The sequence below is a fragment of the Musca domestica genome, unplaced genomic scaffold (genome assembly GCF_030504385.1).
Source record: "Musca domestica strain aabys unplaced genomic scaffold, Musca_domestica.polishedcontigs.V.1.1 6, whole genome shotgun sequence".
NCBI lineage: Eukaryota > Metazoa > Arthropoda > Insecta > Diptera > Muscidae > Musca > Musca domestica.
In genome coordinates, this window is record NW_026712363.1 from 17802749 (window position 1) to 17830127 (window position 27379).

At 33.9% G+C, this 27379-nt stretch overlaps 1 protein-coding gene across 4 annotated transcripts in view; it reads right to left on the minus strand.

The window, feature by feature from the left end:
- Positions 1 to 27379, minus strand: part of LOC101890867 (protein phosphatase 1 regulatory subunit 16A) — a 315099-nt gene that overhangs the window by 58946 nt on the left and 228774 nt on the right. The window lies entirely within an intron of this gene.

A 27379-nucleotide genomic window follows, 5' to 3' on the forward strand; every position in this document is an offset into this window, starting at 1 on the left:
ATCAAAATCAACGATTAAGACTTGGTATTCAAAATGAGCTCTTCAAATATTATCGACTCTAGTTCTGTTGGTTCTTGGAAAAACATTATTTAAAAACACACGAAAAGATTGGAAAATTGTTTAAAATCTACAAATAAGTATTATTTGGCTTTAAAAGATTTTCCTAAAAATCTCAAAATTTGCCTCTGTTTATCCTACAGAAATTCACATTAAAATACTTCATTAAAATCGAAAATTATTAATATTTTATAAACTCAAGACTAAAAAATGTTGGTCCTCAAAAATATTCCTAAAAATTACGCGTTTATTGCTCGGCTGATCCTTTGTAATTTATTGTTAAAAATCCTCGACCTGATCCTGGAAAAAATACTAAAAACTATAAAAAATTAAAATCTTTTGGTGTTCTTGTAAATTTGCCCAAGAATACATAATTACAGGAGTGTCTCAAAACTCTACTATTAAAGTTCTCTTGGTCCTATTCTTTAAAAATGTATATTTTTCACTACCTTTGATCGAAAAATTACAACTTAATTGCCCAATTACGCAATATTATGAATTTAATTAAAATTACACTAAAAATGTTATCTACAGTCACACATACGTGTATACATTTCCCTGTTAACTGCTTCAATTCATAACTTCCAATTAATATATTTATCAATGGTATACGACTTGCTTGAATAACTGTTGAATAACCAATCAAGTGGCCGGCAGCTGGCCAGTAGTTGTGCTATTGCAATGCGGTTAGCAGTAGTGGCAAAATCATGGAACAAATGCAATGCAGATTTTTGGAAACAATAGCAATTTCGGTCCAGGGTTCATGTATTGGGATTTATTGCACACAAACACATACGTATACATATGGGCATACCAGTTTTCAAAACGTGTGCATCAGACATAATCGTAGCAACAGAATGGGGTCTTAGACAAAGGTATTCCTTAAATGTGTGTGGAAGAGACACATACATCTTAAATGTAAAAGAAAAAATATTAAGTTCGAAGGACCAACTAATGGCAAAAAGGAAATGTCCCTCAATCCCCCTCCACCATAGTATGGAGGGTATATTAAGTTTGTCATTCCGTTTGTAATACCTCGAAATATAGATTTTAGACCCCACAAAGTATATATATTCTTGATCAGCATAAAATTCTATGTCGAATTAGCGATGTCAGTCTATCTGTCTGTGGAAAGCACTCTAGCTTCCGAAGGAATTGGTATTGAAAATGGGTCATGTAGGTCCACGTTTTTGTATAGCCCCCATATAATGGTACCTCTCGATATTCGGTATTTTGATGATTTTAGCGACATTATTTATCGGAATTGTTTCAAATTTGGTACTTGATGTCTGTAATGGATGCTTCAGCCTAGAAAATTGTCTGTGCAGGTCCACGTCTTCGTATAGCTCTCATATTTCCCGATATTCGGTATTTTGATGACATTATTCACCGGAATTGTTTCAAAATTTGGTATTTGAAGTTCGTAATGAATACTACAGGTTAAGACAGAAAATTGTCTGTGTAGGTCCACGTCTTCGTATAGCCATATATTTTGATGCTTTTAGCGATATTATTCACCGGATTTGTTTCAAATTTGGTATTTGAAGTTCGTAATGGATACTACAGCCTAAGATAGAAAATTGTATGTGCAGGTCCACGTATAGCCCTCATATAACGGTACCTCCCGATATTCGGTATTTTGATTATTTTAGCGACATTATTCACCGGATTTGTTTCAAATTTGGTATTTGAAGTTCGTAATGTATACCACAGCCTAAGATCGAATTGTCTGTGCAGGTCAACGTCTTCGTATAGCCCCCATATAACGATACCTCCCGATGTTCGGTATTTTGATGATTTTATTGTTTTTGAGAATTGCCAAATTCGATCTAAATTGTGGAGGGTATTCAAAGTTCGGTCCGGCCGGGCTAACGGCTTTCTTACTTGTTTGGTCTAAGATTTGGTCGTAATTAATATTTATTCAACAGTTACCAATGACGGAAGTGTGACCAAGACCTCAACAAAATATTATAAAAGATTGGAGAGCTCTCTTCCCGCGAATAATTCCATTCATAGTTAACCCATTTCTAGCTACGCCTGTTGCCCAAATACTCTCATGCAAGGACATGTGTACTTGTCTCGTTTACATACTTATGCTCCAAAATGTCAAATACAATTTCAACCTTGCATATTAGGTTCCATAAATTGCCTTCTTCAAACAAAACCGACAAAAAAGTAACAAGAATTTTTGTTTGGAGAATTCGTATTGCGATGAATATTTAAGCTGTCATGGAACACTTGGCATCTTGTTTGTTGGTACCCACAAAAATATCTGTGCAGAGACACACATGCACACATACATGTACACTCGATTTTATGAACACATGTATCAAATGAAATCGCAATCAAAACATGCACAAAAAAATAGAAAACAAAATATGGAACATATTTTTGGGAGGGTACTTCTGGTTATTGCTTAGAGTCTATAACCAGTTTGTAAAACGATTCCAAGAATACAATGTCGAGTTAAGAATATCAAATAATAGCAATTTGTATTGAAGGATTTTTACGATGGAATAAAAATAAATACGGAAAATACGTTTTTGATGCTATTGGAAGAGGGTTAGAGACACGGAATTCGCACGATAAAGGGATAATAAAATATTTCTTAAACATAAATAAAATAAAATTACAAACCAGAAATGTTTAACTTTACTATCTTATTAAGGAAACATAAAGGATTGGAAAAACTTGGGTTTTTTAAGAATTACTGAAAAATTAATGATTTCTGCAAAATTGGTTAAATCGTATTAGTCTTGTAATCGAATTGGGTTTCCCCTTTCTTGGTTAATGCTAATTTACCAGTCTGGAGCAGATTTAATGTAGGACATTGAAAATCCGTATCCTAAAGTTCTCGATATTTGTAATTTGTTTGAAAGTTGCCGACATTTAAATTACATGGTAGCTTCTCTTCTTGTATAGCTTAATGTTTCATAATCAGGTTATAAATTGATCTGAAATTTATATTAATTCTCATTTACCAATTATGAGATATTGGTTAGGTTTAAGGTAAATAATTTAAGTTAATAAAGCTATGAACATTTCGTTTTGGAGTTTTCGTCTATCGCGATCATAGGGAAAACATAAAGAAAAATGTGAATTGATTATTTGAAATGAGAAGAAATTAAACTGATAGAATTCTTATCAGTTCTAAGGGCGTTGGGGCAATTGCAGAATCATTGCAAGTCTGCCAAATTAAACCCTGTTAAAAATCTGGAAGTTACAGTTCTCGATTAGGGACACTTTGGCAGACGAATTCAGTAGGTAGCTTATGCCGTATCAGATAAATTTTAATGGTGTTGCCAATCGTTGTTATTAGTTAAGCACAGAAAAGAACCATAGCGCCGCATAACAAAAACGAATTAAAAAGGTGAATGAAATAACTGAAAAGGTATGTCACCCTGTTTTCAGTAGCATGACATTGTTTAATTGTCCTTTTTTGTCGCTAGGGTTCCTCTTGCATGGCTTAATGTTTATTGATCATCATAAGGGTATAAATTGATCGTAAAATTTATATTAATTGTGAATTTACCAATTATTAGATACCACTTATTAGGATGTCTACAAACATATAACATTAAAGTAATGAATAAGTCGTTATGGAATATTCGTCTATCGCGATGGAGAAATAAGATCTTGAAGTTTGTTGAAATGAAACTTATATAATTTGTATTACAATGTATATGAAGAATATACTGACAATGATATGATGAATATGCCACTAAAATTGATTAGTCAGTAGGTATTTTATGCCGATTCTAGCTCAGCAAAATTGTATAATATTACATTATATGGTGTTGCCAACCTTAGTCCAATGATGTCTGCTCACAGTGATTGTTAATCAAATACGCGAACCCAGATGTGTTAATAATAACGATATATTATGAGACCTGCTGCCAGTTTGCTGCGTTGCCAAAAAACTCAAAATTTTAAAGTTTAAAAATAAAAAGGTGAGTAGTACTGTCATTTAATTTTGTATCAGGCAATATATTACAGAAATATGTAGAATATGGAAAGCTTTTTGTACATTAAATCGATAAAATCAGCAAAACATGTTGCTATGTCATGATATGGTGAAATAACATAACATCAAAACAATAATGAAAATACCACTCTTTTAATAGAATAGTATAGTATTTATTAATTTAGTAAGTTGCTTATTTTCATAGTCACAAACTTACTTGGGGCGAAGTTTTTGGTCCTTTAATAAAGGAAGAAATATTTATTGTGAGTACATTTTTTTAAATCTAAATAAAACACCTGCCCCACGCCACCTATACAGCGACAGCGATCTGTACCACATTTTGTTAACCAAAACTGAAGGTAAGACAGCGTGATATTCACATTTGGAGTCTTTTCTCGCCTGAGATACTTCAAACATATTACGTTTATTTCATACTAGAAAAAATTGTAGAATATGCTACTGAGCACATTGCGACATCTACATTCCGGTACACCATTTATCTTTAAAAACTTTAAGTGTGGTATCATTAATTATTGCTGAGATATAATCACCAACGACTACCTACATGTATCATTGATCTTTAGTACTAAAAACGAGCGGGTTTTAAATATGCTTCTATACCTATTTATATAAAAATAAAGCGCCAGACTGACGCCATCTGTCGGTAGTCATCTTTACCATATTTTGGTAATCAGAACTGGCGGTTGGCAACATTAATAGTACTGACAATACTGATCGCATTAGGTTTGTGTCTTTACTTTATTAAAACAGGTTGATGATCACATTTAAGGTCTTCTCTCACCTTATCAAAGTCATACACTGTGCATTTAGGGTGGGTGTACAGAATACCTTGTACATAGTTTTGAGGGCGGTCGAAGCGTTGGGAAAATCTAGCAATAAACAATATATTTTCAAAAATTACATATTTTCCAGCCGCCAGGATTGAATCTACACCCAATCGAAGCGGTCGTGTTCCTTTCTCACAGTACATTGCTCCAGTCGAGCCAGATAGAGAATAGTATTGACAATCGAAGAGGGAGGTTGGATTCCGTTCTCATTAGTAAAAATTATTGGGTTTTGGTATTTGCTACTGAATGATCAGCGGCATCTACATTTCAACTTCAAACACTGTAAAGTGTATTATCAAATAACTTTGCTGTGTTAGAACCGCCACAAACAACTTACTCACTCTCGTAATCATATACAAGTTTGCAAATGTATTTTTTTATTATTCACCCCAGCGCTTTCAACTTGTTCATATTATTTATCAAGAGACAGCTTCTGTAACTTTAAATGTTTTAAAATTGGGTTATGGTACCTTATGAGCTCAAGGGGTGGGCAACTTTGGTACATCGGTGGACCGAAGATTGCCTACCGGAGACCTAAATTTGGTGGCAGTACATTGCACAGCTACAATATGACAAAAGATTAAAGGTAGCTTTAGCACAGCGGTGGCTAAACGAAAGTTGAAATCGGAGCGTATATATCTTTGACGACAAGGTTGTTAATGACAGATCGGATGGCCGCAGCTTTGGCACACAGCAAATTATTGTCAAATAGTTAGCGCCCAACGATGAACAAGGGTATTAAACTAAAAAAGTTTGGGAATTGTTACACAATCACAATCACACAGGATTTAATTCTAAATATTCAAATACTGTAAAGATCATAAGATCAACATATTTACTTTTCGTAATCATATACGAATTTGAAAATATATTTTTTATATTCTCCACCATAGCGCTTTAAACTTTGTAATTTTATTTATCAAGAGGCAGATTATAGAACTCTAAATTTTATATAATTGGGTTATGGTGGAGACATAGGCAACGATGAATGCCTATAGGATATCTAAATTTGCACAGCTACAATATGACGAATAATTGACGGTAGCTTTAGCACAGCGGTGGCCAAACGTAAGTTGAAATCAGTTTAGGTTTTCGCATTAAGGTGACCCAATAAACCCTGACAAGGTTGTTAATGTAGGCTTTAGTACAGATTCAATCAATGTGGACAACAGATCGGATGCCCGAGGAATTGGCATAGAGGCGGACAAATCACAGATAATGGACAGAATAAGTGGCGCCCAACGATAGACAGGCATTTGAAACTAAATGTTTAAAAATTGTTGCACATTCATATATAGTTTTAGGGAGGAACCTAATGACAAATTAAGGAAAATAATAGTTGGCGCCCATCGATGGACAGGGGTATTGAATCCAAATATTCACAACAATATATATTCTTAAATACTTCTACTTAAGTTAACTATACTAATTTAAGATTTTCTTTGAAAAAGGTTGAGTTTGAGATCTCTTTGGAAAATTGCGGAACATTTTTGGAATGAAAATATTACGCAATTTCAGACCAAATATATAATTTGGAATAAAGAGATTGGAAAGACATTTTTCTAAAACAATTGAAATCGTTTTTCTAATACGAAGATAGATCAATTAGTCCAAGATTTTTCGATACTTTCTTTTATTTTCTTTAACGCTATACTTGAAGTACTTGAAGCTCTCTAGGGTATTTGGAAATTTATCACTTATTCGTTACATTAAAATAAATGTCGACCATAAATGCGATGACCCTCTTGATATTTTCTCTACCTCCATATCATAAAACATAAATCAATCTATATTTTATTAATACTCAACTAAACTTTTTTCCATGGAAATTCTTTAAAATTTCTCTTCTCTTTGGTTCAAATGAAATTTTCCACGAATAAAAAGACCTAAGGGAAAAATAGAAATGAAATTTGTTGTGACAGATAAATTTTTAGAATTTCCAATGGGAATTTCTGTCGCTTTTACGAACATGTGGCAATTTAAGCGTTCCTTTGGTAGTCATATAAAATTGTCAAGGGAACACGTTTGATGTTGTTTAAATTGTTTGTGTCGGCTTTTTCATTCAATTTCGTATTGCGTTTTGATGGATGGTGAGCTCATCACTTGTGTATAAAGTGGAAACAAATAATAATAAAAGAGACGCCTAAAGGTATATTCTATTTTATTGTAACATATATCCTTGTTATATGCTGCAAAAAATAAAAAATAAATTAGATATAGGTAAAATATATATAAACTTGAATTATATTTGAAAGCAAAGTAAGTAAATTTAATGCTAAAACTTTCCTTAATTCCCACAAAAAAGGAATTAAATCCGGATCAAAAACTAAAAGCCTTAAATGGAATTTTCTCTTTGTTTTTTTCTTTCTTGTTGTCGTCGTCATTTGTTTGTACTTGTTCTTGTTGTTCATTGCAATTTACAGGAATCTCAGAAAGGGAATTGTAAATAAACCAAATGAAACAACATCAACAACTACATCAACAATCCTATGTGGGTGATATGTTTTACCAGATGCCATAGACTTAATAAAATAAAGCATACATTAAGGATGAATGTAGTTTCTGGGGTATTGTTTGAGTTTTGTTGTGACATAGCTGGAAGCAATGTCTATGGTGATGTGTTAAGAAATAACAATTTAAGTTACAAAGGAAGATTTTTTGTTACTGTTTGTTTCATCATGCTTTATCAAAGTAACTACCTAAAGGAAGTATCATAGCATACTTGAGGGGATACGGATTTCAGTGTATGATTAAGTTAAGATGACATCTCTGTTTCTTGTGATACAATCTTTTATTAGTTGGAGAATAAACAAAGTGTTGGAATAGATTATGTGATAATTTAAGTTGAAGGAGACAAAAAAAAGTTAAAACTAGTTGAGATGAACAATAGTTAAGATGTAATCTACATATTTATTTTAAATGACACATATCAGAGCAAAATCCCAGAGGGGATAAATTAAATTTTTTCCAAGCATGTTTACGAATTTAAAAATCTTTGCGTTTTTTGTGCAATTTTAAATCAACATGGGAAAATAGGTAGGAATTCCTTGATCTTAGAAACATACAACATATATATAGGGATCATGCAGTGCAATGTGGTGAATCGTAGACAGGATATAGTGCTGCGTCTACTAAGCCCAATTGGAGTTAGAGATTCTAAGAATGACTCTTAACATGTATGATAAAACGTTACCTTATTTAAGTTTTTTATTCGGCTTATGCAGTCTAATTATTGTTTAATTTGTGTAAATTTTCGTGATTAACATTAAACGAGGATAATTATCTTTATCATATAATTATCATCATTCAAATTAAACATTTATACTTTGACCTCAAGCTACATTTAATAATGTATGTTACATTTATTAATGTATGTGTAAGATAAATTAGTAGAAAAGATTATTAGTTAATTAACAAAACTAATCGGTAGGGAACTGGGATAATAAAAACATGGTGAAAGTTAATTAAAAAGGAATGAAAAAGAACATTGATTTGGCGTCCAACAGAAGATTTTGTCCGAAACTATATGGACTGGATGAAAACTAATTGAATGGAGCAATGAAAATGGCGCCCAATAGTGACTTACGTGCCATAAAAATGACATGGCCAAATGTGGATAAGGTTGGGCAGATATTTAAAAAAATGTGTCTAAAAACGTTTAGGCCCATTCGGGTTAAGGCACTTCAATCTAAGTCAGTTGAAACAGAGGAATATTACTATAAGTACGGACTTCAAATAAATAGAAAATATTTATTTCTACTCTAAGTGACATATAAATTGAACGTGTGCTTGGACATCTTATTATATGAAAGGATTATTAAAGAATTAAAAAACAAGTAAGCAAAGGCTATAGTCGTGCGGGGCCGACTATGTGATACCCTACAACTCTACAATACTTTAGAACCCCCTTTATGTCCAAATCCATTTTGGAAGATTTCGCTATTGAAATTATGTCACAGACCACTGCCCAGATTTTACCCTTATCATTTTGACCAGGGACATTTGCCCAATATATACGTACTTCGTCGTGCTGTTAGTTGTTGTGCTCCAGCTAAATAGAATCCAATGGTCGTCCAAAATGCTAGAATTCTTCCCTATCCTGAACTCTATTCTCAGGCAAAATTCCATGTTGCTTGGTTTGAATTGTGTGATCAGGAAAATGTTTCTTTTTTTGGTTCATTTGAAACCCTAAATATTTTTAGATGATGGACTAACTTCAACCCCTAAATATATTGCGGACATCTTTAGGCCTTCCCTCCTGAGCCTAACCCTGCCCTTATGAAAAATTTCGTGAGGATCGGACGATAATTGCAATCTGTATATAATATACCCAAATTATAAGTCAAATTGAAAAAATCGCATGCGATAAAAAATATGAAAAAATAAAAAAATGTCACAAAATACTACAAAATCTATATTGACCTCATTACTGCCAACTTTTTATGCGATTTTTTTAGATTTTATTCTTTTATGCTAAGAGGGCATTCTGAATTGACAAAATTTATCAAAATCGCACCAGCCATTCTTGAGATATAAGCATTCTAGCTAACATCCCCTTCCTTAGTATATATGTATTGTATATATTTCGCTATATATATCCGATATATTTACTATCGGCATCTACGTAACGGTCAGAATTGACCTGTTCGTCTATTTGTGATTTCGGCGGGATTAAAAATATTTGTGGTTTAATGGAAAAATAGACTTTTATTTAACACAAATGTTATGGTCTATTTCACCCACTAAATATTACCCGATTGGAAGGCTTCTGCCCAGTCCTAAGCTCTAGAAACATGCCAACTTCCAATTCAATTCGTCTATAATTGCGACCTGTAGAGCAGCTGCAAAATCAGGAAAATTTTCAGTTTTTGATCCATTTCAACCCTTAGATATTATGCGATCATCTCCAAAAGAAATAGGGTTCTATTCTGTACATATCCCCACCTAAATTTTTAATTTCGTGAAGATCGACTCAGCTCGGCGAGATAGGAAGATTTATATATACTTTCCTATGTGGGAAACCAATATTTCGAGGTGTTACATAATTTTTGGCCCAATCAAACTTATAATACCCCCAACACATAGTGTTGTAGGATATAATTAACAACTTAAAAAGTATTAGTCGGTTTAGTCGATAGATATGTACTCTCAGCCGATGTTCGATTATTTAAATATATTGTAACTTCCGTTTTGATTATCCAAATGTTTACCCTCTATACAGTTGTTTCTGAAGGAATGGGCCAATACTATCCATTTGGTGTCGCACCTAAATAAATATGATATACATATTATGACGTACCAGGTTTGGGCTATATTGGTTACTTCCTTCACTTAATATGAGATATGTGATAATTTTTAGAAAATATTAAAATGTGCGAGAAGTATTCCATTTTCATACTTTATATAATAGAGACAAAAATATCGGTATGGGCAAAATTGTAAGAAAATCGAACATTTATATCCAATTTCATGCGAAATCATAAATTCCATATTCATTACAGATTTCTGATAGAGAGAAATATTTAGTTATAGCAAGTTGTAAACAATCACTGAATTGTTAAGCAAGTTATGACAGATGATAATATTGAAAATTGGGACACTTTGTAGCTGAGCTATTAGAAGGGGTTCGCAGATATTTATCATCTTCACATCAGATCTTGTGTTAGGAAAAATGTTTGTATCTGTGAAATATGAAGAAAGTTGCATACTTATTTAGCTTTCTTTAAGCCTTGTGTTTTTAAAAATCTTGAATCCTTTGTGGGCGAAATAGGACGATCTCTATCATTATTATAAAAGATCTTGTGTTCATAGAAATATTGAGTTGTGAAAAGTCTAAATGGAATTTGATCTTAATTTCGTGTTTTATGAGCTTCATTGACTTTTCAAAATTTTGACCTTATGTGGGGGAGGTGCCAGAGGAAGTAAACCGATACATTCCATTTTCACACCAGACCTTGTGTTGATGGAGTGGACCGATATTGTCCATTTTCGTACCTGACCTAGCACTGACGAAAGTATTAGGATTTGCAAAGTTGGGGCAAAATCGGATTATTCTTTCTCTTTCTTTGCAATAAAATATTTTTTTTTTTAACATTTCGACATTTTGTGTGGGAGTTACAAGAAGGATATTGGAAATCTCCGAACTCGATCTAAGTTTGATAATAATATTACGATGTACCGAGTTTGATCAGATCCTATACTCCTTTCGGATCGGATACTCCTTTTGAGTTATCGTGCGCACCAGACAGATAGACGGACGGACGGACATCGCTAGATCGTTTCCCAATGTCCTGAAATGGATTGGGCCCTAAGAGACCTAGGGTCTAAAATCATTATTTCGAAGAGACATTTTTTTGGACGTATCAAATGATAATACTTTTTCTAGCCATATAGCGGAGGGTATAAAAATTAATTAGTTTTTAATATTATCTTAAAAGACTATTTAAATAGAGCCACTGACCACTGATAAACTTTCTTATAAGAATGGCGCCCAACGTTGGACAGATTTTGGAAATGAAATGGATTTGAAAATGATATTGTGGTCTATGGCAGCCAACAGGGTGCTGTGGTTAGCATATTCGCCTACGACACTCAGATGAGTGGACAGAATGTTGTGATAATGTTAAAACCTCAGGTAATTTCTATCTATATTTTCTAGGGCTACGAAAAATATCTGTATAGTTAGCGTCCAATAATACAAGACACGCCGTTCGACTCAGCGATATCAAGAATGTCCGGTATAAAAATAGAATTGGGTTGTATTCCTGGATAAAACTGAAGTTCCTCAAATTTTGAAAAAAAAAAAAAAACAATAAGACCAATATGGTTATATAATGGTTTTAGGGCTTTGGCTTCTTTACAGATTTTTTTTTGCCTCAGGAAATATGGGATCTTGGATGTTAACTTTTTACGAAAATGGCGCCCAATGATGGACAGAAATTTTGATATTAATGGTATTAGAATTTAAGCTGGTAAAATAGTTGAATTTCTAACTATGCCAATTATTCAAATAAATTACTGCCAATTTATATCGAGCAGATCTAAGTGTTTACGTTTTCCAACCTTAATATAACCATACATTTGTTAGAAAATTAGTAATAATAATATTTTGTAATTCTAAATTTTTATATCGATCTTTGCCTTTGTTCTTAGCTATTCTCTTTGTTATTACCTACCATGAAAGTGGCGTCCAATTATGGGCAGAAATTTTGATATAATCTAAGCTGATTAAATGATAGAACTTCCATTTATGACAATTTATACAGAAAAAATTTTAGTGTCAAATTATATCGAGTCGATTTAAATTTTCAATATTCCGTGCTAACTAAAATCACACATTTTTAAAATGTTTTGATAATGGAAAAATTATTTGTTATTAGATTTTAGCGAACATTTCTTTACTTCTTGCAACCATTGCATCTTTAATGGTTCTACTCCTACACTTTTAATCACTTTTTAATAGCAACATATTTTTCCTTTAATTTTCGTTTTTGTAACTCCTCAACATATGCTAAGTTTCTGGAATAATGTTTTAATTTGTGAAATTGCGAAATAAGAATGTTGTTATATTTCGTTTACAATTCACATCATTAACGTCTATAATGAGTTTCAAATTTAGAAAACGTGCTGCGGAAAAAGAACTCGTAATTACATCATGAAATGTAAAAGCCATGTGCATATGGACATGATGTTTGGTGCACACTTAAAGCTTTAAATGAAAACTGGGAAAAATTCATCGAATCCAAGAAATCTTAAATAGAAATGTTCAATAGGCAACTTTTGCTTATGTAGTTTTTTAGGCATTATTTCTGTTCACATCTTTGAACAAGAACAACAAAATGAAAAGAGCATCGTAGGTGATGAAGGAAATAGATCTACAAATAGGAAACCTTTTATTTGAATTGAATTAGTAAACTATTCCTATTTCCTATTTGGAAGATTGCTTCCTTTATTACCTAAGATGTTTTTTCTTTTCCCCTATTTTATACCTTCAGCCATATGAAATAAGGTTCGTCCGACCGTCTGTCTAGCTGGTGCGCATGATATCTCTTTAGGGAAATATCTGATTTGGTCCATACTTGGTACATCGTAATATTATTATTGTCAAACTTAGATCGAGTTTGAAGATGGGCAATATCGGTTCACACCTTTTGGTACCTTCCCCACAAAAGGTCGAAATTTTCAAAACAAAAAAAAAAAAAAAAAAAAAAAAAATATTTTATTGCACAGAAAGAGAAAGGGTAATCCGATTTTGCTCCAACTTTATAAATCTTGCATCAGTGCTAGGTCAAATGCGAAAATGGACAATGTCGGTCCATCTCATCAGGTACCTACCCCAAAAAGGATCAAAATTTTGAATAATTATTACTTTTATAAAATGTGCTGTAAGATTCCGATTGTCTTCAAATTACAAAAATCACAATGATTTTATTAACCTAAAGTTTTGGTGTGAAGATGGAATATATCGATACACTCCATCTGGTACCTCCCCAAAAAAGGTCAACATTTTCAATAACCTTAAAGGTCATAAAATGAGAAATAAGCATCCAATTCCGTTCAGACTTGGCACATTTCAATTTTTCTATCAACACAAGATCTCTTATAAAGATGGTAGATATCGGACCGCTCCTTCTGGTACCTTCCCTGCGAAGGGTCAAAATTTGGAATAACCATTAAGTACATTAAAAGCGAAATGGACATCCTATTAATTTCAAACTCGGCACATCCCAATATAGGGTGATATTAAAAAAACTGGAACAAAATCAAACCTAATTTCTACATTTTTTTAATTTTTTTTTTGAATGAAAGCAAAAACTGTCGGAAATAGCATCAAATTTTAGAATATGTTTAAATTTGTTCGAATTGGTCACCTTTGGCACGAATTATGTCCCACGTTGTCCGAATGTTGCTCTGCGGTATTTTGGCTCATTCTCGGCGAAGCGCTTGCTTGAGGTAATCGACACTTTGGTATTTTTGTGTGCCAACCTTGCTTTCCAAAATACTCCAGACACAATAGTCCAACGGATTGGTATCCGGAGATTTTGCTGACCATTGTGCGCTGAAAACGAAGCGAGGAACCTCATTTTGTAACCATTCTTGCGTGGTGCGTGCTGAGTGCTAAGGTGCTGAGTCCTGTTGGAATGTCCAAGGTCTGCGGCTAATGTTTGCATGCCCAAGGCTTCAATACAACCTCCAGAATATTTTCGCGATAATATTCGGCATTTATTCTGATGCCACGGTCGATTTGTGCAAGCGGAGAGCGACCATCGGCTGTTATGTCGGCCCACACCATCACCATGGCCGGCACCATGGTTGGTCTGGTGACCAACCGACGGTGAACATTTTGCACATATTGAGCTGATCTCTTTGGCAAGTAAACACGATTATTTTGCTTGCTAACAAACTGCTGGACAACGAATGTTTTCTCATCGGAGAAAACCAAATTCGGCAGTCCACCACTTTCGGCCAGGCGAAGCAACACTTTAGCTCTTTTGAGTCTATTTTCTTTCCAATGGAGTGTAATTTCTTGCACTTTCTGGAATTTCAATGGCTTTACCCCGAGCTCATTTTTCAATATTTGCCGAATGGAATATTGCGATATGTTCAGCTCACGAGCCATTTTTCGGCCACTGCGACGCGGGTTTCGATCAAGTCGCTTCATTAATTTTCGAACCATTTCTGCTGTTGTTGCTGTTTTCTTCCGTCCACACTACCAGTATCACGGTAACGAGCAATGGTACGAGACACTAAAGATTTATTCACATTTAAATACTGGAGTGAGTGCTCTAACGATAGCCACTTGTGGTTTTCCAGCCAAATATAAAGAGATCACGCTTGAATTCCATCACGAATAACTTTTGTTCTGGAAAATTCTCACCAAAAATGCTTTTGTACGCTTGTAAACAATATAATGAGCTGTCACTGAAATAATTTTAGCTGCTGTCGGACGAGTGATTTAGAAATGACAGCAGTCTGAAGTTTGTTGCAGCTTTCTCATCTCACCCTGTACTTCTATTAACATAAGATGTTTTGTGAAGATGGACAATATCGGACTACTCGTTCTGGTACCTCCACCACAACGGGCTAAAATTTTAAATCATTAAAACTCTCATAAAATGCGAATCATTTCGAAATATTATAAAATATCTAATTTAAATTGAAGCAAGTAGTCGATAAAAAATCCAAATCTGATACGCTTTAAATTTTTTACACAGACTTATTTCAGATACGGGCTGAGGGCATACAGCTGTCGGCAATACCAACTGATTTTCCTAATTTCCTAAAAATAATAAATGTATTTCTTCCGGTCATTTCCTATGTTACGTAATTATAATTTATCCGTTCTTTGTTTTCTTTTCTCACAGGAAAGGCCATTAGATACATCTCATTTAATTAGCTGAAGTTTTTGAAAGCAACAGAATTGATTCTATGAATATTGAATTTACTTCGTACAATTGAAATCTTTGTAAATCGGGTATTAAATCAATGTTTGTATATGTCATTCATCGAGAACACATCTGCTGTCAATTTTAAAAGGCTTTCTTTCTTTTCATTGGTTTTACTTCAATTGAAATGTGTAATGCCGAAACATATGTTGTTGTCGTTAATATTTAAGAAAGTTTAATTCAATTTAAAGCATAATTTCAGGCGGAATTTTTCAATCCTTTCTCTGACCCAAAAAAAAAAAAGACTTTCCAATGAAAGCGCTTGACATTTTGCTAATAAATTAACATCTTTTAATTGTTTTTCTATTTTCTCTTCTTTTCTTGCTCTCTTTATATTTGTTTATCTACAACAAGCGCAAAACAAATTCCAAGACAAATATGCTTTTAGTTTTTCACAGTTATGCTCGTCCGCCATAAACGATTCAATTTCAAATGGAATAATAAAATTTTGTCAAAGTTAAAAAGGAAATGAAAAGTTTGACTTTTGCTTTTCAAGTAAATTGATTTCGTCGAATGGCACAGATGAAAGAATAGATTTCCGTTGGCGGGAAGAGTGCGCACATTTATTAAAACTTGTTTATTTCCTGTTTATAAATGTCAGGCGGCAAGTTATGAAAGAAATATTAAGATGTAATTGCTTCAATAAAAAAAAGTTGAGAATTGTTGCCTACTTTTGGGGCGGAGATGAGAGAATAAAATTCTTGAGAAATATGTGAAATGTAAAATATTGTAAATTTGTTGTTCATAGTAATGAACTGTTTTTCTTTGGCGCCAGTATTCAAGTATTTACATCCACAATTTAAATTGTTAACAAATATTATTATTTCATTAGCTATCAATATCCAGCCAATTGGAAATTGATATTTTGTTTTTTTTTTTCAAAGTTACATAAACAATGAACTCATTTAACTAAAACCCCTAATAATTGAATAAAATATCCCTACCAGCCCACAATAATTTGTTTAAAGCTTCAAACCAAAGATATGATGTATGAGTATGAGCATTTAATTTCACACATGTTGCATACAAAATAAATTGGATTGAAAAAGACATGTTAAAAATAAACAATGATAGGCTTAATAACAGCTTGTGGGACCTACTGATAGGATATTCTCTTTTGGGTTGTTATTTAATATCTGTTTATTTTATTCTAAAAAGAGCATAAGGGCACAATGAAATTGTTTCATTGGGATTGGCTTAATTCGACATTGTTTCAAATATCGCCCACACTTTCTGCTTCAGTCTCAAGTGGTTTTTCTCTCCTACGCACGGTGGTTCAGAATTGTAGTCAAAATATTCTATGGAATTGAATGTAAATTAACACAAGGAGGTCCTTCTAAGTACATTGCCTCCTGGAAGAGAATTGTCTATATAGGTCCGCGATATCCTATATCCCCCATATAACGGTTAGTCCAGATTTTTTGTATTTTGAGGAATTTCAATGAAATTGTTTGAAAATCCACACAAAAAGTTCCTTGTGAGTATTTTATCCCCTATAAGAGAATATTGTCTACATAGTTCCACGGTATCGTATATCCCCCATACAACTTTCCTTTGAACGGCATTTGTCGAAGGTATTTTTTTTTAAATATTTCAAGTTCCTTCCAAATGGTGGAGAGTATTAAATTATATTTTTTGCAGTACACTGTAAATAGATATTGAATTCTACTTTCTTGGCCATACCTGGCCACTCTCAAATAATACTGAAAAAGGCATGTAGATTAGGAAAAATTGGTCTCGAGTTTGAAAATGTCACGCAAACCTTTAAAATATGGAAAATGTTAAGGTACCTGTATATGGGAAGTATACAAAGCATTGGGACTTTTATGAGAAATTTCTGCAAGAAGGTATATATTGTACTCAGAACCCAAAATGCCAAATTGCATTAAAATTTGTTAAAAATGTTTATCTAAATCTCAAACTCTAAATCTCCGAAACATGCATGTTAAGTACCACTAAAACAATGAAACTCATTTGACTGTATTGCCGACAGATGTATAACCTCAGCCTACGTCAGGTTATTAAAATATGTTTTGACTTACATTATCTTTATTTAATTGAAATATTGGAATGTATGGAATGCAGAAGGTATCTCACAAATGATCTTGTGTTAGTAGAAATATTGGTATGTGTTAATAAATCAGAAACTTATTTCGCATTTTATGAGGTATATAATTATTTAAAATATTGACCCGTTGTTAGGGAGGTGCCAGAAGGAGTGGTCCGACATGTTCTATCTTCAAACCTGATCTTGTGTTAATAGAAATATTGGGATTTGTGAAATATAAAGAATCTCTTTATTTATTTCGTATTCCATGAGAGTATAATTATTTAAAATTTTGACACGTTATAGGGGAGGTGGGGTGTGATCCGTGTGATGGTGAACATGATGGATTGGGCCGATATTACCCATTTTCGCCCCTGACATAGTTTGCCAATAATATTACGATGTACCAAGTGTGGAGCGGATACTGCCTTCGAGAGTTTCCGTGCGCTCCAGCCAGACAGACTGACATTCAAACACCCCTAGATCGATTCCAAATGTCTTGAAATGGATTTGGTCCAAAGAGGCCTAGGGTCTGAAACCTTTTTTTTCGATGAGACACATTTTAGCCGTATCAAAATGTGTTAAAAACGTTTCAAAGGATTTAGAGGGAGAGGGGGACAAGATTCTATCTATTAAAAGTATGTCAAACCGATTTGTAGTGAAGATCAGCCAGAAGTATTGTAAAAGGTTCCAATGCAACCGAAAAAAATCTCACTTTGGTGCGGCATTATTGAACAGAACGTCTTTATATGTGCTGCGAGTTGTAAGATAGCAGTGAATGGTGTGCGCTACCGTGAGATGAAATTCATTTTTTTACCGAAAATGCAAGGGCTTGACTTGCAGACATGTGTTTCAAGAAGACGGTGCTACATTCCACACAGCACGCTTAACAATTGACTTATTGAGAGGCGAGTTCTGAAAACATTTTATTTCGAGACCGGTCAAATGGCCGCGTGGATCGAGCTGTTTAACACCTTTGGACTTCGTGATATTCTGGCCGAAAGGTTGTATGGGGTATGCCAAAATTGGACTAAGCGGATGGACCATTTGAGGTGAAGTCGCGATAAACATTTGAATGAAATAATCTTCAATCATTATATTACAGGGTGAGATGAAAAAACTGCAACCTACTTTAGACTGCTGTAATTTCTAAGCCACTCATACGATAACTGTTTAAATTATTCCAGTGACAGCTTATTATATTTTTTACAAGCGTACAAAACCATTTTCGTGAGAATTTTCCAGAGAAAATGTTATTCGTTATGCAATTCTAGAGTGATAGCGTGATTTCTTTATATTTGGCTGAAAAACACAATTGGCCATCGTTAGAGCACTCCAGCGTTTAAATGTGAATAATTTTTTTGTGTCTCGTATCATCGCTCGTTGCCGTAATACTGGTAGCGTAGCCCGACGTCAAGGAAGTGGACGGAAGAACAGCAACATCAGCATAAATGGTTCGAAAAGTAAAGAAGCGACTTGATCGAAACCCGCGTCGCAGTGGCCGAAAAATAGCTCGTGAGCTGAACATATCGCAATATTCCATTCGGAAAATATTAAAAAATGAGCTCGGGGTAAATCCATTGAAAATTCCAAAAGTGCAGGAACTTACACCGCAACAGCAGTTTGTAAACAAACAACATGATCATGTTTACTTGACACCTTCGGTGGACCACCAGAACTCAAGCGCCGGCCATGGTGATGGTGCGGGCCGCCATAACAGCCGATGGTCCTTCTCCGCTGTTATTAATCGACCGTGGCATCAGAATAAATGCGGAATATCATACGTATTCTGGAGGGTGTATTAAAGCCTTGGGCACTCAAACATTTTGGCCGCAGACATTGGACATTCCAACAGGACTCAGCACCATCGCACTCAGCACGCACCACTCAAGAATGGTTACAAAATGAGGTTCCTCGCTTAATTTCCAGCGAACAATGGCCACCAAAATCTCCGGATACCAATCCGTTTGACTATTGTATCTGGAGTATTTTGGAAAGCAAGGTTGTCACAAAAAATACCAGTGTCGATCACCTAAAGCAATCGCTTCGCTAGGAATGGGCCGAAATACCGCAAAGCAACATTCGGGCAGCGTGTGACAGTTTCATTTGCCGTTTGAAGGCCATAATTCGTGCCAAAGGACCGTAATTCGTGTAAAGAGTATGCCACAATTGGACTAAGTGTTTGGACCATTTGAGGTGCAGTCGCGGTCATCATTTGCAAGAAATAATCTTCCATCAATAAATTATTTGGACCGTACTAACAATTCAAAGAAAAATATAAAGCATTTTTCTGCATATTTTTATTTATTTTTTTATTAAAAAAAAAAAAACTTTCCTATAGCTCTTGAAAAATCACCCTTTACTATACAATTCCATATCTATATATCGTAAACTTATGCTATATTTATACAATATATGTAACAATTTATAATATACTATAAAGCGTTTCTATTAACTATACAAAGTGTTGACTAAAAGTATGACTTTTGTAGCATACTTTTAGGAAATTCCCAACATTTAAAAAATAAAATTCTTGTGGCAAATTATATATAAAAATATTCGTTATACAACTATAGCAGGGCTAGCCAAACACTAACAACACAAAGGCTTTGATTGTGTATGTTTTACAGATGTGAACATCGAGAGAGTAACCCTGCCTCTCTCGGTTAATTCTATGCGAAATTTATAATCATGAAATCAAGCGACCGGACCTCCTACTTCATTAAAAACTGAAAAGCTTCTGATTGTTTGCAAAGCAAATTTGTTGTTGGCACACAAGTGAAGAGTACAGGTGTGAGTTTACCGATCTATGGAGAGGGTAAACTCACACCTGGGTTGTGTTTTCCCTAGCACCTCTTTAAGTTTGAAAATTATACTATAAAACGTTAAATATATACGTAAAACAAAATAACATCACATATAACTCAAACATGATGTCTAAATCAGTCTTTAGTAGTCAATATGTAGATTTTTTTTTAATAATACACTCTAATTTCTGATTATTATTATTGTTGTTACCAAATTCTGGTAGTTGGCCCAATACATCTGCATAGATATATGATCATGAGAACATGCTCATCATCCCACCACTTTGCCACTCCACTCAATTTTTCATATAAATCATAACATAATTGTCCCCCATGCCTAATAGTTTCTGATAATCCTAAAATGTATGCAACATGAACAATTGAAAATTAATTGCTGTCGAAATTTATTAGGATAATCCTATTAAGCATTGATTTTGCTAGTTCTTTACATATTTTATAGAGTAATTAACACACACATTTTTGAGCAATAAAATCATAAAGCCTATAATTATGCAACACATTTGACAGCTGCCACCTAACATAGAGTGGCATTTGATAAAATAACAACAATAATCAAAAGCATTTAGAGACTGGTTCAACAAAATTTGCCTCATGACGACAATTCCCAAAAGTAGGCGGCAGTCATGTTTTTTAATTGTTGCCAATTAACATTCAAACATCCATCAGCAATTGGTACAAGCAAAATTGCAAATAAGCGTATCAGCAGCATATTGTTTGGGCTATTAGCCTATTTGCACAAAATGTCCCAATTGAAATTAGTTTTCATTTCAAACGAGGTTTTGAAAATTTTTTCTTTCAATTTTTATGTTCTAATATCCTTTTTTTTGGAATTTCATTGCTTTAAGTTCGTTTTTGTGTGTTTCTGGTTTATCAGTTTTCTACGCTTTATTGTTGAACTTTTATGTCAAATATGCAAAATAGATTTTTTTCTGGTGGTAATCGACTTAGTTAATCTCGTGTGCGTCCTTTTTTTGACAAACACTCCCTGAGGTATTGCATAATTGAACATAGAAACATAGTTGAAAGTTGAGTAACTTTTTGTTTGGCTAAAAGTTAATAGCGCAGTGATTGTTGGCGTAGCTAGACTACAACGCTTTTTATACATTTATTTTGTCATTGGAAATGTTGACTTATTTCCGCCCAATGGCCAAGATATGTGGTCATTGACCTAATTTTTATATCAAAACTTTGAGGAATTAGATTTGCTTAAAACGTCAGAAGGAGGAACTGAGATTTTGCCTAAGGATTTTGAATATTTAAACAACAAAATGTTAAACGAAATGTTGGTGTTTAAGCAAATACACCCATGCTTCCTATAAATGTTTTACTTTTTAAGTATTTCAATAGATTTTTTTAGCATACATTTAGGGAATCACCACTATTTTTGGACTAAAAACAAGCGGCAATACTTCAGAACTTTTTTCCGAAAAAAGTCCTAATATATGAAACAGAGGGGTAAAATAATACAGAATAACAGGAGGAGTACCCCAAAGATGTGTGCTCGGACCCTTGCTGTGGAATATTATGTATGATGGCGTCCTAAGATTAAACCTTCCAGAAAGAGTCAAAATTATTTATATTGCAGACGATATTGCGCTAGCTATAGTAGCAAAAACAACTGAAGAAGATAAAACTACAAGGTGAGATAAAAAAAACTGCAACAAAGTCAAACGCCATTATTTTATAAAATGTCGGAAAAAGCATCAAATTTTAGAATAAGTTTAGATTTGTTCGAATTGGTCACCTTTGGCACAAATTATGACCTTGAAACGGCCAATGAAACCGTCACACGCTACCCAAATATTGCTCAGAGGTATTTTGGCCCGTTCCCGGCGAAGCGCTTGCTTTTGGGGGGATCAACACTTTGGTATATTTTAGTGCCAACCTTGCTTCCTAAAATTCTCCAAACACAATAGTCCAACGGATTGGTATACCGAGATTTTTGTGGCCATTGTACGCTGGAAATGAAGCGGGGAACCTCATTTTGTAACCATTCCTGGGTGTCGCGTGCTGAGTGCGATGGTGCTGAGTCCTGTTGGAATGTCCAAGGTCTGCGGCCAAAATGTTTGTGTGCCCAAGACATTAATACACCCTCCAGAATATTTTCGCGATAATATTCGGCATTTCTTCCGATGTCACGGTCGATTAATACGAGCGGAGAGCGACCATCGGCTGTTATGACGGCCACACACACACCATGGCCGGCGCTTGAGTTCTGGTGTCCAAGAAGGTGCCCATTTTCAGCTGATCTCTTTGGCAAGTAAACACGATCATTTTGTTGGTTTACAAACTGCTGGACAACGAATGTTTTTTCATCAGAGAAAACCAAATTCGGCAGTTCACCACTTTCGGCCAAGCGAAGCAACTCTTTAGCTCTTTTGAGTCTATTTTCTTTCTCTAGCAGTGTAAGTTCCTGCACTTTTTGGAATTTCAATGGCTTTACCCAGAGCTCATTTTTCAATATTTGTCGAATAGAATATTGCGATATGTTCAGCTCACGAGCCATTTTTCGGCCACTGCGACGCGGGAAATTGAAATTGATTGCAGTTTTTCCATCTCACCCTGTAGTGTAAATGGACTATAAGGCTACATTTCACATCAGGTTAAAGCCATATGTAAAGTGAATTTTGCATATTTATTTATTTATTATGTTTATAGCATACTTTTAGGCGTTCCCCTCAATTTTTAAAGTAATATGTAAAGCAACTTAAAATCACTAGGGAACATTTATTTCACCCGGGCCCATAATTGGTTCATTTTTTGTATAACCCCCCATATTTCGTTATCTTCTGATTTTCAGTATTTTAATATGATCAGAGTGCCTAAAAATATGCTACATAAATGCATACATATGGAAAGATCACAACATATTACGCAAACTAGCCTTAAATATGTGTATGCAGTTACAACAAGCCACTTTGTAATCCCATTCAATAATATTTCCATAGAATTTGTTAATTAATCTACCTTACCATCATTCCTGTGACTTAATCTTTGTTCTATAGAAATATGAAATACATATTTGTTAAATGAAATATTCCATAATAAACACTCATGCTCATTTCGCATTTTCATGGAATAAGAATCCTGCCCCTGGGGAAAATTGAAATTAAATTTATTAAATAATTGTGTTGTAAATACTGCATAATTGGGGTATTTCAAAGAATCGACCTGAATATAAAATTGACCATTTACGTTTAACTTTTAATTGTGAAAATGTGTGTCTGTTTGGTGTTATTCCTATGAATATCACGGAAAATATTAGCTTAATAATTTCTATTAAAGCCGAAAAGGGGCAATATATTAAAATCTTTGGTGTTACTGGTGGTAAAACCACTTTGTTAAGTTTAATCGGACTCTGAGATTGGAACTCGTAAGGAAAAGTATTACGCCATATTAAAATAATATTATCCCCTCCTCATACTTTCTAACCTTGATTCTCGTACCAAATTTCAAGTTTTTAGCTCTATCCGCACACAATAGCAAATAGTACCACTTTAGAAGTTTAGTACCATTTTAGAACTTTTCATAACCTTAAAGCTCGAATTTCCAAATCTGAATTGCACTTCATAAGTGAATCCAAATTTCAGAATTCTAGTTGATTCCATTTTTCTAACATTTGAGTAATAATATCACTTAAGAAATATTAAATTATATAGAATCTACAGGGTTCGACTAGAGATCTGTAGATCTGAGATCGTTTTTAAATAATGTTTTATCTTTTTATACCCCCTACCTTGGAAAGGAGGATATATTAACTTTGTCATTCCGTTTGTAACATCCTTAAATATTCGTCGTAGACCCCATAAAGTATATATATTCATAATCAGCATAAAATTCTAAATCGATTTAACGATGTCCATCTGTCTGCCCGTCTGTCTGTCTGTCTGTTGAAATCACGATACAGCCCACATTTGACGTAGAGCGCTAAAATTTAGTAGAGCAATTTGTATTGTGTCTAGGATGGTTGGTATTAAAAATGAGATATATCGGTCCACGTTTTGGTATAGTCCCCATATAACGGTACCTCCAGATATTCGATATTTTGAGGATTTATGCCACATTTTTCACGGATTTGTCTGAAAAAGGGTATTTGTAGGTCATAATGGGTCCCAGTTTCTTGTAGCGAGACATTGCATGTATAGGTCCACACTTTGGTATAGCCCCCATATAAAGGTACCTTCCGATTTTCGGTATTTTGATGATATTTAACACATTTTTTTCAGGAATTTCTCTGAAAATTGGTAGTTGCAGGTCATGATGGGTTCTAGCTCCTTTGGCGAAACATTACATGTATAGGTACACGATTTGGTATAGCCCCCATATAACGGTACCTCCCGATATTCGGTATTTTGCACATTTTTTCACTGATATGTCTAAAAATTGGTATTTGTATTTCGTGTGGCGAGACATTGCATGTATAGGTCCACGCTTTGGTATAGCCCCCATATAAAGGTACCTCCCGGTATTCGGTATTTTGCTGATTTTTGACACATTTTTTTCACGAATTTCTCTGAAAATTTGTAGTTGCAGGTCATAATGGGTTCTAGCTCCTTTGGCAAAACATAGGTATGTATAGGTCCATGTTTTTGTATAGCCCCATATAGCCGTATTTCCCGATATTCGGTATTTTGATGATTTTTGACACATTTTCCCATGAATTTCCTAAAAGTTGGTAAATGTGGGTCATAATGGGCTCTAATGTTTCCTTTACCCTAAGGTGGAGGGTATTAAAAGTTTGTCCCGCTCGAACTTAATGTTTTTTAACTTGTTTTAAATTATAATTCGAATTTACGGTTTCTAGGCATGTATCTCAGAATATAAGAGCAGATATTGGAAAGCGGGCAAAAATTCCGAAAGAGCTTATTATTATTCTTAGAAGAGTTAGAGGCGTATGAAACATTTAAGTGCGACACAGAAGATATATAAATGACCATATATGTATTAAAAAGATAGCATACCAGGAGGCCAATAGTTTACATCACAACTTGGTTACACACAATCCTCACCTAAAAAACAAACAAAAAAAAATATTTTTCTTTAAATGAAAAAATAACAAAAAAATAATAAATATTAATAAATAATAAATTTTAATTATGCAAAGTATTGTACAATATTTTTTATTTATATCTACGTTGTAACAAACGAATAAAGTGCAAAATGCTATACATCATGTTAGAGCTATATGTGAAGATGCTTTTTTACATTTAAAATAAACTTTTTAATACTTTACCTATACTTTAAACATACTAATTCTAGTTATGTTTTAAAGCATTTTTTTTAATTTAAAAATATTAAACATAGCCTTAAAGTATGCCTTAATATTCTAAAGATAGATGTGAAAAATGGATCTTACTTCGTATGTTAACTAGCTTTAAAATATTACAGTGAAAATATTTAATAAATTTATTTAAAAATGCTAAACAGATTCTTTTCCTACTTGTGGCACTGCAGCTCTTTTTCATTTTGCTCGTTGCAACCACAAAGCAGTAGCACATTAAATAAGAACTTCGTAGACTGCAATTGGCATAGTTCCAAATGTTTTCTATTTATTGCTCAAAAGGAGCTTAGACAATTTTTGTGGCTTTTCTTATTATTTTCTCTGAAAGTAAAAGTGAAATATGGCAAAGAATAATAAAATAATTGAAATAAATTTTACAAGGATTTAAATTAAATTACAAGAAACACATAAGTTATGTATAAATTGGATTCACCCAGGCGTATGAGCAATGTCATAAACAATGCGCCCCTGCAGACATATCAAATAACATAACATTGTATTTGACAAGTATTTGAATGCATTTTATTTCTCAAAATGCCAATTATAAGTTTCCAGGTAAGAAATGCGAGTATTGGCAATTTGAGGATAATTGTAAGCCGCTTAATACGCTACTCAAACCCTGCAATAAATATAATTATAGCTTTGAATTGAAACAGTGTCAAAAGGGATTTATGATTTCTGCTTATATGTAGAATAGTAAGCAGTACACATATGTATAACCCATATTAATTCATTATAACTTAATACTCTTCTGATTTCTGGTTAAATGCAACGACGTAGAAACATACAAATACAGTTTACATATGTATGACTGTTTTTCAATTTAATCCATTTCGTCGTATAAGTATTACCATAAATCATACGCCTTCTTGGCAATGTGAAATTTTTAATTACACATTCTTCTCAAAACGGATTTTACATCAAATTGTAAGTTAAAGGAGAAGTAATTTTTGCACAGTTCGTAAAATTCCAATAATTAAGAGTTATTGTGGAAACTACATACCTAAGCTACCTGAAGCCAAATGAACATTTTCTATAATGAGGTACTTTTTAATTTTCAAAATCATAAGCGCTTCAAAACCATGCGTATCAACATTCATACTCGTATTGAAATATGCACAAATCAAAACTTCTATGAATACCGACTTGAAACGAGCTTTAATTATATTTTTTCCACATGGATATCTAATGGTCCTCCTTAAGAAGGCATATTGGACTTCTATAAGAAAACCTATTGGTCTATTACAAGAAGAACTATTGGTGGTTATCTATAATAAGACCTAGTAGTTTTCTATGAGAAGTCCCAGTAGTCGTCACTGAGGGAAGACCAATTGGTTTTCTATGAGAAGAAGAGCTATTGGCGTCATGGTCTTCTAAGGGAGGAAGACCTATTGATCTTCTAAGGGAGGAAGACCTATTGGCCTTCAATGGGAAGAGGACATATTGGTCTTCTACGGGAAGAAGACCTATTGGTCTTCTATGGGAAGAAGACCTAAGGTCTTCTATGGGAAAAGACGTCTTGATCTCCTGTGGGAAGAAGAACTCTTGGTCTTTTATGGGTGGATAAACATTTGGTCTTCTATGGGGAGAAGACCAATTGAAGACTAGGGTCTTCTATGAGAAGACCTATTGGACTTCTATGAGAAGGCCTATTGGTATTCTTTGAGAAGACCTATTGATCTTATATGAGGAGGTCCATTTGTCTTCTATGGGAACACCCATTTGTCTTCTTTGAGAAGACCTATTTGTCTTCTTTGAGAAGACGTCTTGGTCTTCTGTGGGAAGAAGACCTCTTGATCTTCTGTGGGAAGAAGAACTCTTGGTCTTCTGTGGGAAAAAGTCCTCTTGGTCTTCTGTGGGGAAAAGACCTATTGGGCTTCTGTGGGAAAAAGACCTATTGGTCTTCTAG